The 14,024-nt window shown below is 34.5% G+C and overlaps 1 protein-coding gene and 1 pseudogene across 7 annotated transcripts in view; both read left to right on the forward strand.

Moving 5' to 3' along the window:
- The window catches only part of Eda (ectodysplasin A), a 583,517-nt gene that overhangs the window by 488,823 nt on the left and 80,670 nt on the right, over positions 1 to 14,024 (forward strand). The window lies entirely within an intron of this gene.
- Positions 977 to 9,940, forward strand: LOC134475519 (RNA-binding protein 34-like; annotated as a pseudogene).

The raw sequence follows: 14,024 nt of genomic DNA on the forward strand, positions 1-14,024 counted from the left end.
GAGGTACTATCTAATAATTTTGGGTGAGTGCTTCAGTTCTGATATACAATATTTTTGCCCTGAGAAGTCATAGGCTCTTTCTCAAGGCTTGGTCCCAGCTGACAGCATGAAACATGGCTCACCATCCTGCCTGGCTCACCCACATATTTGAGGAGTTACTGAGTGGGATAACACTGACCTGTCACTTTGCTTCAGAGATTACACATCAGCTCCTCAGCTGGCCCAATTTACATTGCTTAAAGCCAATTGAAAAGACAAATAAATAGCCAAGCCAGCTCTGTACATATCAATATATGGAGGTAGGGCCAAATTTATCCAAAATGGAGATAGTTTTTCCTCTTTTTTAGAGTCATATGGGCGGTTTCCCACATTAGATAATATTTCTGTGGCTGATTTCTTTGATATTTCCAGGGTCACATAGTTGTTGTTATTAGTAAGTTCTCTCAGTATACCAATACCCAGATTACCTTTGTGACATTAATAATACTGCAGTTCACTCACAGAAAACAAGGTGCTGAGTCAGTTTACACTGTATCCCTTCCTCCCAAGTTGACAGAGGTGGTCAGAGCTAAGGGACGAAGGCAAAGGACTATAGATAGCCACACCCTGAGTACATCACTAAAAAGCCAACTATCTAGAGATCTCCGTTCTAGCAGCAGTCTTTCCAATAAAAGCAATCATAAACCTCAGCACAAAACACACAAAAACAATAGAAGCTTGAGAAGATAAGGCAGCAACATGCCACCTAAACTCCCAACATCCCAGAACTGATGATCCACAGGGCATGATGTGGGCAGAATGCAAAAGCCACACAGTAAACTATTCAAATGGATAACACCAAAGATTAAAACACAGTTCAATAAGATGCCTGAGAGGTTCAGAGAAGATATAACTATTCATTCACATAATGAAGGTAATAAAATGATGAGTGAGTTTACAGAAAAAAACTAAGAAAAAGTTAGTTGAGCCTAACAAAATGATAACAATTATGAATGATGAGTTTGGAAAAGCTTTAGAATCCATGAAAAGGTTCAAAAGAGAAATCCAGGTAATGAAAAATTGTATTGAGCCAGGGATTTAGCTCAGTGACATAAGCACCTGCCTGGCAAGCACCAGGTCATGAGCTCGATCCCCAGTACCCCCACCAAAAAATTGTATTGGAAATATAGAAAACATAAATGATTATTGTAAGTACAAAGTATCAGAATTAAAGGGCAAGGATGCTTTTAAAGACCATATACTCCAATATACCCTTATAAACAACAAGAGAAAAAGGAAAATAGATCCCACTGCTGTTAGATGACCCCAAAAAACATTAAGACTAATTGGAATTAGTGAATATTTTTAGAAGACAAAACAAAGAGTATAACAAGTGCAGAAATGATAATGGAAAATTTTCCAAATATAGGGAAGAATTAAACATATAGGTAAGTGAGGGGTATAGAACCTCATATATCCATGATCAAAAAAGAACCTCTCTGTATCACATCATAGTTAAAACCTCAGAGGACCAACTCAGGGACAGAATCTTAAAAGCAATTAGCAAAAAGCAACTAATTACTTATAAAGGTAAACCCATTTAAATTATACCAGACTTCTCAATATATACCTTAAAGGCCAGAAGAACTAGAAGTGTTTCAAACCTTAAACAAATTTCAACCCAGAAATAAGGTATTCCTATGACTAGACCACCTCAAGAAATTCATAACCATCAAACCAGCACTCCCTAGGATTTTCAAAGATGGTAGAAAGTGACAATGAAGCAAACAATGCCAGAAAAAGTAATAGAATAAATACATAAGGCAGGTTAGCAGTAAGACTGAAAGGGGAAAAAATCAGCAACAGGAAAATATTGCAATTATAGGAATACTGTCATTACTGGAATAAATCAATACCTGTTAGTAATAACTTTCAGTATGAATGGTCTCAATTTCCCAATCAAAAGACTCAGATTGACAGGATGAATCAAGAAACAAAATCCAATGATATGCAGTATACAAGAAATATTTAATCCAAAAAGAAACACCCAGATTAAAAATCAAATGATGGAAAACAATATTCCATGCAATAAGAACAAAGAAAAAACCAGTACTAGCGAGTCACTACATATCAATTAATGGAACAATTCAGCAAGGAGAGGTAACAATTATAAACATATCCACAAAACGCTGCATGCCCTGCTTTATTAAAATGAACACCATTTGAGTAGGGGAACCTCAATATCCCACTGTACCACATATATCAACTAGACAAAAAGATAACAATGGAGTAAGAAAGTTGAACCAAACCTTCAAACAAATTGGCCTAATAGATATCTACAAGCTTTTCCACCTAATAATAGAATACATATTCTTCTCAGCAATACAGTGGCTTTTCTACAAAATAAAGCAAGCTTAAGTGAGTGCAAACTAGTCACAATTATTCCATGCATATTATCAGGTTGTAGTGCAGTGAAACTGGAAATCAGTGGCTAAAGAAAGCACAGGAATCATGCAATACTCTCTTGAATAATCAATGGGTCACAGAAGAAATCAAGAAACAAATTAGATAGTTCCTAGAATCAAATAATAATGCCAGTAAAACATACCCGAACCTATGGAACACAACGAAAACAACCTCAAAAGGAAAGCTTATAGCGTGAATGCCCATATCAGAAAAAGAGTGAGCCCAAATAAATAACCTAATTATTTTATGATTTTGTCTTACAAAAATAAGAACAACCTAAAAGAAAAACTAGTACAAAAAAGAAAATTATAAAGACCAGCACAGAAATTCATGAAATTGAGACTAACAGACAACACAATCAGTGAGTCAGATAACTGTATCTTTGAAAGAACAAACAAAATAGACAAACCTCAAAATCATTTTGACAAAAAAGAAAAAGAAATGAAAGAAAAAACAAAAACCAATGCAATTAGAAATAAAAAAGGTGAAAATATAGAATATTATGAGTAGCTACTTGGGGAACCTATACACCAATAAAATGAAGAATTATAAGGAAATGTGTACATTTTTAGATACATATGAACTACTGGACCTGAACCCAGATGATATACAACCTGTGAATAAACTAATATCTGGTTGAAGAAGTTATTTTAAAATATACCAAGTAAGAAAAGTTCAGGTTCTGATGAGTTCACAGCCAAATTCTACAAGATCTAACATGCATATTCCTCAAATATTTTAATATAATTGAAAGGGGAAAACACTATCCCTGGAAAGTAGCATTACTCTAATTCCAAAACCAGAAAAGGATCCAATCAAAAGAGAGAGAGAAAGAGCTAAAGGCCAATCTCTTTAATGAACATAGAAGCAAAAATTCTCAAAAAGATTCTGGCAGAGCAAATGCTAAACATCACCAGAAAGATCCATCATGACCAAGTAGGCTTCATCGCAAAGTACGTAGGAATGGTTCAACATGAAAATCAATAAATATAATGCATCACATTGACAGAACCAAGGACAAAAATCACATGATCATCTCAATTGATACAGAAGAAGCCTTTGACAAAAATCTCATATTTAGAAAAAGAAAACCTCCGAAGAAAATAGGTATCAAAGGACTTTATGTTAATCTGATAAAAGCCATAAGTATTGAAGCTTTGGAGAATGGCATTGGAAGGGAAAAAAAGTCATGAAAAAGAAAAAATATTAGAAGCAGTTGGAGAATTCACCATGATGTGGCTTGAGGCTCAGGTTGGACAAGTTACCAAGAGCTTGCTCTGCTGCCTCTGACCTGTAGGAGATAGCACAAGGCAGCTGGCTTCTCTCTTAATTGCTCCAGTGCCACAAGTTTGACTGGTCTAAGTGCCTGCGACTAAAGAGGAAGAGTGTACATCTCACATTCAAAGGCCACTTTCGAAAGAGCATTCAAAAAAAGTGAAGGTAAAGAAGAAACTTTCTGACACATAAAAATTTGGCAAGCAGGAAAAATGTTCTAATAAGTGCTGATTAAAAAGAAATTAAAATAAGGGCAGAAAGGGAAAAATTCTCAATGTAGTGTTAAAGTAGCAGATAGAAAAGTACTTGATATAGATCACAACTTTGATGAAAGTCAAAGAAAAAAAAATCCCAATCAACCAAGAAGAGAGATTAAAATTGAGAGGACTGTGTTTGTTGGGATTTTGCCTGTCACATGTAGTAAGAAGCTGAAGTCATTTTTTAAAGAGTATGGACAAATAGAATCTGCACAATTGTTGTCAGATTCCAGGAGAGGGAAGTGTATCCAGAAAACTGGCAGCAATAAAATGAACAGTTTATACTGATTAGGTAAATGTTAACGCTTTTGTTGTGTTTAAGGATGAAAGTGCTGCTGTCATACAAAAGCACTGAAAAGAAATGAGTCCCAGATTACAGACAGATTTCATTTTCAGGTTGATTTTGCATGAGACCTCACCTAGGGACAAGAGGTTAGTGTTTATTGGGAATCTCCTTTATGACGTTGAAAAAAATTGCCATGAAAGGACACTTTCTGAACTGTGGCAGTATTTCAGCAGTGAGAATTGTGAGAAATGCAGTTATAGAAGTCAGCAAAAACTTTGGCTATATGTTTGTTTATTTATTGTTATATGCTCTTTGAGAATACAGATACTGTTTATCTTGCTCTGAAAATAAATAATGCTGAACTAGTGGGAAGAAAACTCAAAAGTAATACAGTCTGTGAATAAAAAACTTAAAACAGCAACATTCAGAGACTAGGCATGGTGGCACACACCTATAATCTCAGTACTGGAAAAGCTGAGGCAAGAAGATTGCCATGAGTGTGAGACCATCCTGGCCTACATAATGTATTAAAGGCCAACCTGTCAACATAGTAATACAGGCAAGCCCTATCTCCAAGAAAGAAAAAAAAAACAGGTTTGAGAAATGTCAATAAACTAAGGTGAGATTTAATTTTTGCTCCAAAAGATGCAGGACACTCTAAAAGTGTACTTATTGGAGAATAAGCTGTGCTTATTAAGAAGAAGAAAAGATAAGGAGAAGTTACAATGATTTCATAGTTCAAACATATTATAGCACATAACACCTTATTCCTTTTTATATTGTGATAGGGTATACATAACACAAACCTTAGTGCTTCAGTTATTTCTAAGATCACAATTCAGTGGCATTATGTACATTCATAATGTGCAACCATCACCACTATCAATTTCAAGATTTTCCATCCTCCTAAAATGGAACTCTATCCATCAAATAATAACTAACCATACTTCCTTTCCCTGCCTATGTTTTATACTTTCTCTATGGCTTTGCTTATTGAATGTCTGACTTCTGTTGTTGCAACAAAAACCTAACATAAACAATTTGAAAGAGGAAAGATTTGTTTTGCGTCATGGTTTTGGAGATTTCCGTAATCATCTAACACCATTGCTTTTAGGCCTATGGTAAGGCAGTGTTTTAGTCAATTTTTCTTGCTGGGACAAAAATACCTAAGACCCACAAGTTAAAAGAAAAGAGGTTTATTTTTAACTCACAGTCTGTAGAGGCTTTAGTCCATAGTCAGATATCTTCAAGGCAAGTGGCATGACAGAGGAGAAAGAGTCCATGGCAGGGCAGGTGGGACACAGCAGCAGAGCCTCCCTTTCTCTTTTTATTCTATATAGACTGCAAGCCTGTTGGTTGCTGCTACTCATACCCAGGATGGGACTTCTATCTTCAGCAAATCCTTTCAGCCACACCAAGAAGTAGTTAAACCAATCAATAGACTAGTCCAGTTACCACAAACCCATACTCCATATTATACACCCATGACCCAGTCACTCTCAAAAGCCCTTCTATATGAGTCTTTGGTGAATATTTTGGATATAAGCTACAGCAGGCAGAAGCACCATGTTAGAAAAGTTTAGTATATCAAAGCTTGCCTCCTTTTAGTAGCCAGGAAGTAAACAGAGACAAAGGGACCAAAGACAAAACAGTTTCCAAGGTTACACCACATTGCTCTAGTCCCTTCAGTTAGGCACCACATCCTCAGGCTCCATTACCTCTCAATAATACCATCAAAGTATTATTTCATTAGTGGATAAATATGCTGATGATCCAATCATCTTCTAAAATCTCCATCTCTGAACATGTAAGACTTTTGGAGACTATTTTAGATCTAAACCACAACACCTATTCTAGGTACTACATATAAGAAGAATCAAATAGTATTTGTCCTTTTTGTCTAGCTTATTTCACTTAGCATATATTAAAGGTTCATTTAAGTTATAGCAGGTGTTAGTACTTCATAGTTTTTCATGGCTGAGTAATACTTCATTTATGCATGTACCTTAATCTTCAGTTTCTGGATGCCTAGATTGTTTTCACTTTGGTGATGAATAAATAATGTTATTATGAACACCTATATGCAAGGCTTTTATGGAAATATGTTTTAATTTATCTTGGGCAAATATCTAGGAGTCAAATTTTTTTGTCACATATTTACTCTGTATTCAACCTTTGAAAGAACTGCCAGATGGTTTTCCAAAATGGCTATACCATTTTACAGTCCCAACAGTATTAGTGATCAGGGTTCTAGTTTCTCTATATCCTTACCAACACTTGTTACTATCTAGCTGTCCTAGTGGGAACAAAGTAGTATGTCATTGTAATTTTGATTTACATTTCACTGATGACTAATAATGTCAAGCATCTTTTCATGTACTTATTGACCATTTCAATATTGCTGTGTGTTTACAACTCTCTGTTCAAGTCCTTTGTCCTATTTTCAAGTGGGTTGTTTATTTTTATATTTTGGGGTTACTTAGATATTCTAGATTGAATCATTTATATGGTAACATGATTTTTATTATTTTTCTCATATTCAATGAGTAGTAATTTTAGTCTTATTGGTATTATTTGTAGCATAATAGTCCAATTTTCATGAAGCCCATTTTACCTTTTTTACTGCTCTTATCTATTCTGTTTCATGGTTTCTATTATAACTCAGAACTAAGATCAGGGCATGTGTTTCTTTCTCTGTGTGATTTGACATTTAATCAAAAACCACATTACTTTTTGATTCTATGTTGACCAGAGCAGTACAATTTCTTTCACAATGGTGGTCTGGGCTTACCATTTTAATTTCTATCTTATTTGACTCCCTGCAGAACCAGATGATCTAAACAGGGAGACCAGAAGTCAGTATTTCCTCTCTCCCACCGTTCTGTAAGGACCGTTTTTTTCTATCATAGTTCAGAGACAGAACAAAATCATAGTCATATAGGTGTTTAAACATCTAACAAGCACATATGGTCTCTTTAATAATTGAATTGGGCTAACAAAGATCTACTGTAGTAAGTATTCTATATCACTTCACTATGATGTTAGCTGTTAGATCTTACGAACCTGTGCTTTTTCTGAATAGGTTAGTTACAGAATAGCTCAGAAAAATGATTTTTCTGAGATGATTACTGTAAGAGATCAAACTTCTACCACAACAAAACTGTTATACATTTGAATCCAAAGCCTTAGATGACTTCTAGTATTTTTTAGCCATAAATTTTAAAATTAATTTTAGACAGTTGAAATTATTTCATAAAATCTACTTTACATATCTAATTCATATATTGTATGCTAAATAAGCTAAGGGCTATAACAAAGATTTCAAACTGTGTCCTCAAATAATTTATGATCTCTTGTATTCTAGGCACCGTGCTAGATACTCTAATCTTCACATCATCTCTCTATGTAAAACAGAGCTTATTCTCCTTTCACATAAACACAGAGAACAAACTCAGAAATGTTAAGTAATCTGAGAAGAAATTCAAGTGGATAAGGACAAAGATAATGCCTTTCGTGTCTTATTTTGTACCTCAGCGGCATAAGTGCCTGCCTTGCAAGCAGGCAGTCATGAGTTTGATTCCTGGTACCGATAAAAAGGAAAAAGACAAAAAAAAATAACTCGAAAATTAAAAAAATTTAAATTTTCTCACTTTGAGCATCTCAGGCTTTTCTAGGGGCTAGAGATAATAAGTGACTGTATGGTTAATTTGATCTTTTATATATCAAAATGAAATGACCGTATCATTTTTTCTTATCCAAGTGAATAAATCTCTTTATTCCATAAAGCCTACGTAAGTACAGAGATTTAGCTGAAGACATGAGAGAGAAACCATTATATAGTGAAATGAGAGAAACACTAGTTGAACACAGATACTTGTCACATTCTCTGGAGTCTTTTTCAGACTGCTCGGTGCTGCTTGTTTTCCAGCAGCTTTGTACCCTCACTTTTTTTCAGTACCAGGGCTTGAACCTCAGGCTTCACACATGGTAGGCAAATCCTCCACTGCTGAGCTCCAGTGCCATCCTTATGCCTTCATTGTATGTGCTTTATGTCCTTGACTTCTTATAATAATACTGTGATGTCATTTCAGTGTTATTGTTCTCATATTTCAGATGAACACACTGCAGCTCAGAAAGATTTATTGAACAGTTAATGGCACATGCAGAGATTGATCTCAGGTCTTTTTGACTCCAAAGCTCTTTTAGTTACACTATCTCCAAATAACTTAGCACAGTCAGATGTTTGCTTGTTTTCCTTGTATTACCCAGTGTTGTAATTAGCTAGATGCTAGTAATCCAGCAGCATTTCAAGACTGTTGGTTTGAGGGAGAAAAGAGCATTTAAGGACCAGAAAATGGCTTCTAAGACAAGGGTTATCAACTGAAGATATGGATCTCTCTCCTGAAACAATAATTTGAAATTTTATGCTTTAAACCAAAAATCCAAATGAATCATTAATCCTTAGAACTGAGATTTTGCATTTGTGGGAAATATTGATGCTGTTATTTTTGAGACTTTATAGCTGCTGCTGCAACACCGCAAGGGACCTACTCCTACCAGTGTTATTTTGACTTAACAATAATTGTGAATGTCAAATCTGTTTTAGGCACAAGCAAGCCGAAGCTTCATGATACTTACATATTTCTCAAAAGAACTTTACAAACCCACAATGAAACATTGTACAGATAACAAACTTGGGTCATATCAAGTGAGCAGTTTAACATCCACAAATTTCCAGTGAAATTAAGAAAGGTATCTTGCATTCTTTTCCATATCCCACTAAATCTCCATCTTTCTGAATTTTTCTAGACATGCACTCAGTATGATGTATTCCTTAAGTCACTACTACTGTCAGAAGTCCTGTGAGATACTATAAAAACTCTTTTTTTAAGTATGTTGTATACTGTACTGATATTTTAAGAAGAAAAATACAGTAGAGACATTTCCATATCAAACAAAATGGAGAAACCTACTTACTTCCTCTCTGACAACGAAAGTACTCTGGTTGTAGCACAACAAGCAAGACTATAAAATGTGGAAAAGAAGGAAGCAAACTGCCTTGGTAATTGAGTAACAGTGCAGTAATGGGCTCCCGGGGTTTCCTTTTGCCACTCCTATAACCCATAAAGGACACATTAGAAGCCTCCTACACATAACTGCTAATAGTCACAGGCAAAATAGACTCTCAGAAAAGCCCCTTCTCCATACACAAAGGAAAAGGAGAAAGGGCTGCCTTACAACAGAAAAAAATATTTAGTAATACCTACCCTACTGCAGTCAAACATCAATGGAAAAATAAACCCTTCCCAGTACCTTAGCTATTTCAGAGGGACCTGACCAGAAATTAATCTACTCCTTCCCTCTGTAAGAACAGGCAGTTTACTTGAATTCCACTTCTGGTGTAGTATTGGCAGGCCTGGGGAAGCAGTTACTCTTTCTCTCCCATCAGGCAGAAGCAGATGTGCTGCTATTTTGCTGCCTGAGTAGGGGTATCTGGGTCCAGTGGTAAACTAAGTTGTCACATCCACCAAGTAGTGAGGCATATTACCAATTCTTTACAAAGAAAGGCTGCTTGCCACTAGATTTCAACCCCTATCTTCATGTCAGTGAGACCAATTATGTGGGACAGGAGGAGCCTCCCTACTAGCATTTAAAAAAAAAAAAAAAAAAAACTAAACAGACGGTTGGCTGTCAAAGCTACCAAGGTCCCTACTTTTTCTCCCACCTCTAGTGCTTAGCCAGAGCCAATGGGCAGCTGAACCTTTAGAATCATGTGGGAGCAGTGAGATTGAGAGACATCATGAGGCAAGATGACTTAACTCTCTTAGCCCCCTCCCCTACTCTGGTGTCAGCAAGGCCCATTGGGCAACTGAGCCTTCATCCCGTTAGCACCAATGAGGCTTGCTAAGGTAGTAAAACATGCAATTAGTTGGTGCTCTGCTTCTGCCTCTCATGCACCAAGGTATCACTAAGGCCTAATGGGGAGCTGAGCTTACATCTCTATTTGGAGGCTACATAAAGCAGGAGTACTCTAGGTTGTTTCTCCAGTTTCACTGGGATAGTGTCAGTAAGGCCAAGTGTTAGCTGAACACCAACTCCACTTGTTTGCAACAAGGCATTATGCATCAATGTCCCATTGTTGCTGGGGTCCTGCCCTCAAGGCACAGTAAGAAGGTGAACATACCTGGACCTCAAATTGTACCTCACATAGGAACTGCCTGCTTTAAAAATAATATTAAATAGGACCCAAAATCTCATAATAAAGAGTCCAAAAGTCAGGATTGTAGTTAAAAATCACTAATGAATCAGAAAGCACAATTAATAAATACCAATGTCAAATGATTTTCTCTGATGAGTTATAAAATATGCATAATAAAAAGTTCTAATAAGAAATTATAAATTTTCTTTAAGATATATAAAATATCAGTAAAGAAATAGAAATTATAAAAATAAGATTGAAATTATAAAACTTTAAAAATATAATAACTGAAAGAAAACCCAATGAATGGGCTCAGTTATATAGCAGAGATAAAAGAAGATAGAGAACTTATTGAGTCTGGACAAAAATTTTAAAAATAGACCACAAAAAATAATGAAATGATCCTGGGGAAACTAGAGATATAGTAACAAAAGAGCCAGCCTTCATGTTACCTGTGTTCAAAGGGAAAGGAGGGAGAAAGAGATACTCAACAAAGACTTAAAAAGTAATGACTGACTTGTAAAGGAAAGAAATTCTAATAAATGAAACAATGGCCTTTAAGGAGATTATACAAAGTAAAGTGAGATAGTCACAAAAAGATAAGTACTATATGATTTCAATTCCATGAGCTACCTAGAATAATAAAATTCATCTAGAGAAAAAGTAGAATGATGATTGCTAAGGTCCAGGGGTGGGAAGGTGTGGGAGTTGTTTAACATGTAGAGTTTCCAAGATGTAAAGAGTATAGGAGATTGGATATACAACAATGTGAGTGTACTTAATATTCCTGAATCAGACACATATAAATAGTTTAAGAGTTAAATTTTGTATGTCTTTTAATCACAATTAAATTGATTTATTTCAAATTGTTTAGTTAAAAAATAATGAGTGAAACCTTCTGAAATTTGATAAAATATGCACAAATGTACGTAATCAAGAAGCTGATCCAAATGTAATAAACCCTAATAAATCCATGAAGAAGCACATCATAATTAACCTTCTCAAAACTAGACATAATGAAAATATTTGAAATCATCCAGAGAAAAATGTTACATTACTTATGGAGGAATACCAATTTGACTATCAACATATTTCTTATTGAAAGTATAGAGACCAGAAGGAAATGGTACAGTTTTCAAGTGCTGAAAGGAAACAAATGTCAACTGCAGACGCTATATCCAGGTAATCCTTTAAGAAATTAAGGAAAAGTAAAGGATTTTTCATATGAAGTAACCTAAGTATTTGTTAGTGTATCTCTGTTTGTTGGTTTCTTGCTGAATGATTCCTGTAGGTATTATGTGTATATAAGTTACCACCTAGTAGCATCAACATTTTATTAATTTAGTGGCATCAATATTTTACTAGTTTTAATAATTTGTAGAAACCTCACTGGACCTTAATTCCTTTTTCTCTCTCCCCCTCATTTATAATTGTCTGAAATAATTCCTCTAAATAGATTATGAACCATGTAAGAAAGGTTATAATTTTGATTAATTTGTTAAACATAATTCATAATAAGAGAAAAGAAAATCTATTGTACTCATCTACATTTTTATTATTTACATTGTTTTTTCTTTATTCCTAATATCCAACATTGCTTCATCATCTTTCTTTATTCTTTCATTTGTTTTTTTTTAGAATTTACATTAGCCTTTCTTTTAGCTTATATCTATTTGTGACAAATTCACACTACTCCTTCGTCTGAGAATTTCATAATTTCCCTTTAATTTTGAATAATATTTTTACTTATTTATAGAATTCAGGATTTCATAGTTCTTTTGTTTTGGTACTCGAAAACTGTTGAAGTACTTTTAAACTCTTTAGGTGAAGTTCTAGGAATATATAAGTATATACATGTACATCTATCCTTTCTGTATTAGAGAAGAAAAAACAAAACAAATAAATAATTATATCTAAGAGCCCAAAACAATAACATTGTAGGCTTTCAAAACAAGTTGGTAGGAACACAACAATTGTTGTTTTGCATAGTTATTTTCAAAGGAGTACTCAGATGATGAGAGATAAACATACAAAATTGATCTAATCCTATGACTGTTAACTGTTTTGTTCCAAGAATTAATAGAATTAGTACTACAATTATCTTAATAAGTGTGTGTATATATATATATATATATATATATATATATATATGAATTTATATCTTATTTCATTTCTATTCTTTCTGTCTCTTTTTCCCTATCTGAGTTATTTTTTCCCCTTTGAGCAGTGTCTTACACTAGGGGAACAATATGATATTTACACATGTGAGTTTGATTTATTTCACTTATGAGTATGATATCAAGTCATATCCATTTACTTATAAAAGCCTCAATGTGGTCTTTCTTTATACTTGAGTAGTATTCCATTGTATAAAAATACCACATCTTTTTTATCAGTTCCTCAGTTGACGGGCATTTGGATTGTTTCCCAGATTTAGCTACTACAAATTGTGCTGCTATAAGCATGGGTGTGTATATATATCACTGTGATGTGATGTTTTCAGTTCTTCTGGGAATGGGAAGTATTTCCTGTGTAGTTTGATTTTTGTTTAGAATTCTCTGCCTAAGCCTGTATCTTCAAAATTTCTACATATTTTGTCTTCTAGTATATTTAGTGTTTCTGTTTTAATATTTAGATCTTTGATCCATTTTGCCTTTAGTTTAGTGCATGGTGATAGGCATGGGTCTAGTTTTAGTTTTCAGCATATAGAAAGTGAGTTTTTCCAGCACTACTTGTTAAAGAGGCTGTCTTTCTTCCAGTGAATGTGTATAGCCCCTTTGTTAAAGATAACGTGGCTGAGTACGTTTGTAGTTGTGGTTGTATTTTCTAATTTATTTCACTGATCTTCTGGTCTGTTTTTATTCCAGTACCATGCTGATTTTATCACAATAGTTTTGTAGTATAACTTCAAGTCAGGGGTTCTGATGCCTCCTGCCTTGCCTTCATTACCCAGAATTGCCTTTGCTATTCAAGATCTCTTCTGGTTCCAGATGAATTTTAGGAATGATTTCTCTAGATCTGTGAGGTGTGCTAATGATATTTTCATTGGAATTGCCTTATACCTGTATAACAATTTTTGGAGAATGGCCATTTGCACAATGTTTGATCTTCCTATCCATAAACAAGGAATGTCTTTCCATTTTCTGAGATCTTCTTCAATTTCTTTTTTTAGAGTTCTGTAATTTTTGCTGAATAGATCTTTTACTTCCTTTGTTAGATTGACTCCCAAGTATTTCATTTTTTTGGATGCTATTGTAAAGGGTGCGGTATCTCTTATTTCCCTCTGAGTTTGTATTTTGTGTACAGGAATGCTATTGATTTTAGAGTTTTGACTTTGTATCCAACTACATTATTGAATTTGGTAATTACATCTAGAAGTCTTCAATGGAATTTTGAGAATCTTCTATGTAGAGTATTACATCATCTGCAAATAATGATAATTTAACTTCCTTTCCTATCTTTATTTTTGTCTTTTTTTTTTTTTTTTTTTTATCGGTACTGGGGATCGAACTCACCACCACATACTTGCAAGACAGGTCTTATGCCGCTGAGCTAAATCCCC

This window comes from Cavia porcellus, unplaced genomic scaffold, assembly GCF_034190915.1.
Source record: "Cavia porcellus strain 051 isolate PalLab524CR breed Dunkin Hartley unplaced genomic scaffold, mCavPor4.1 scaffold_3, whole genome shotgun sequence".
Lineage (NCBI taxonomy): Eukaryota > Metazoa > Chordata > Mammalia > Rodentia > Caviidae > Cavia > Cavia porcellus.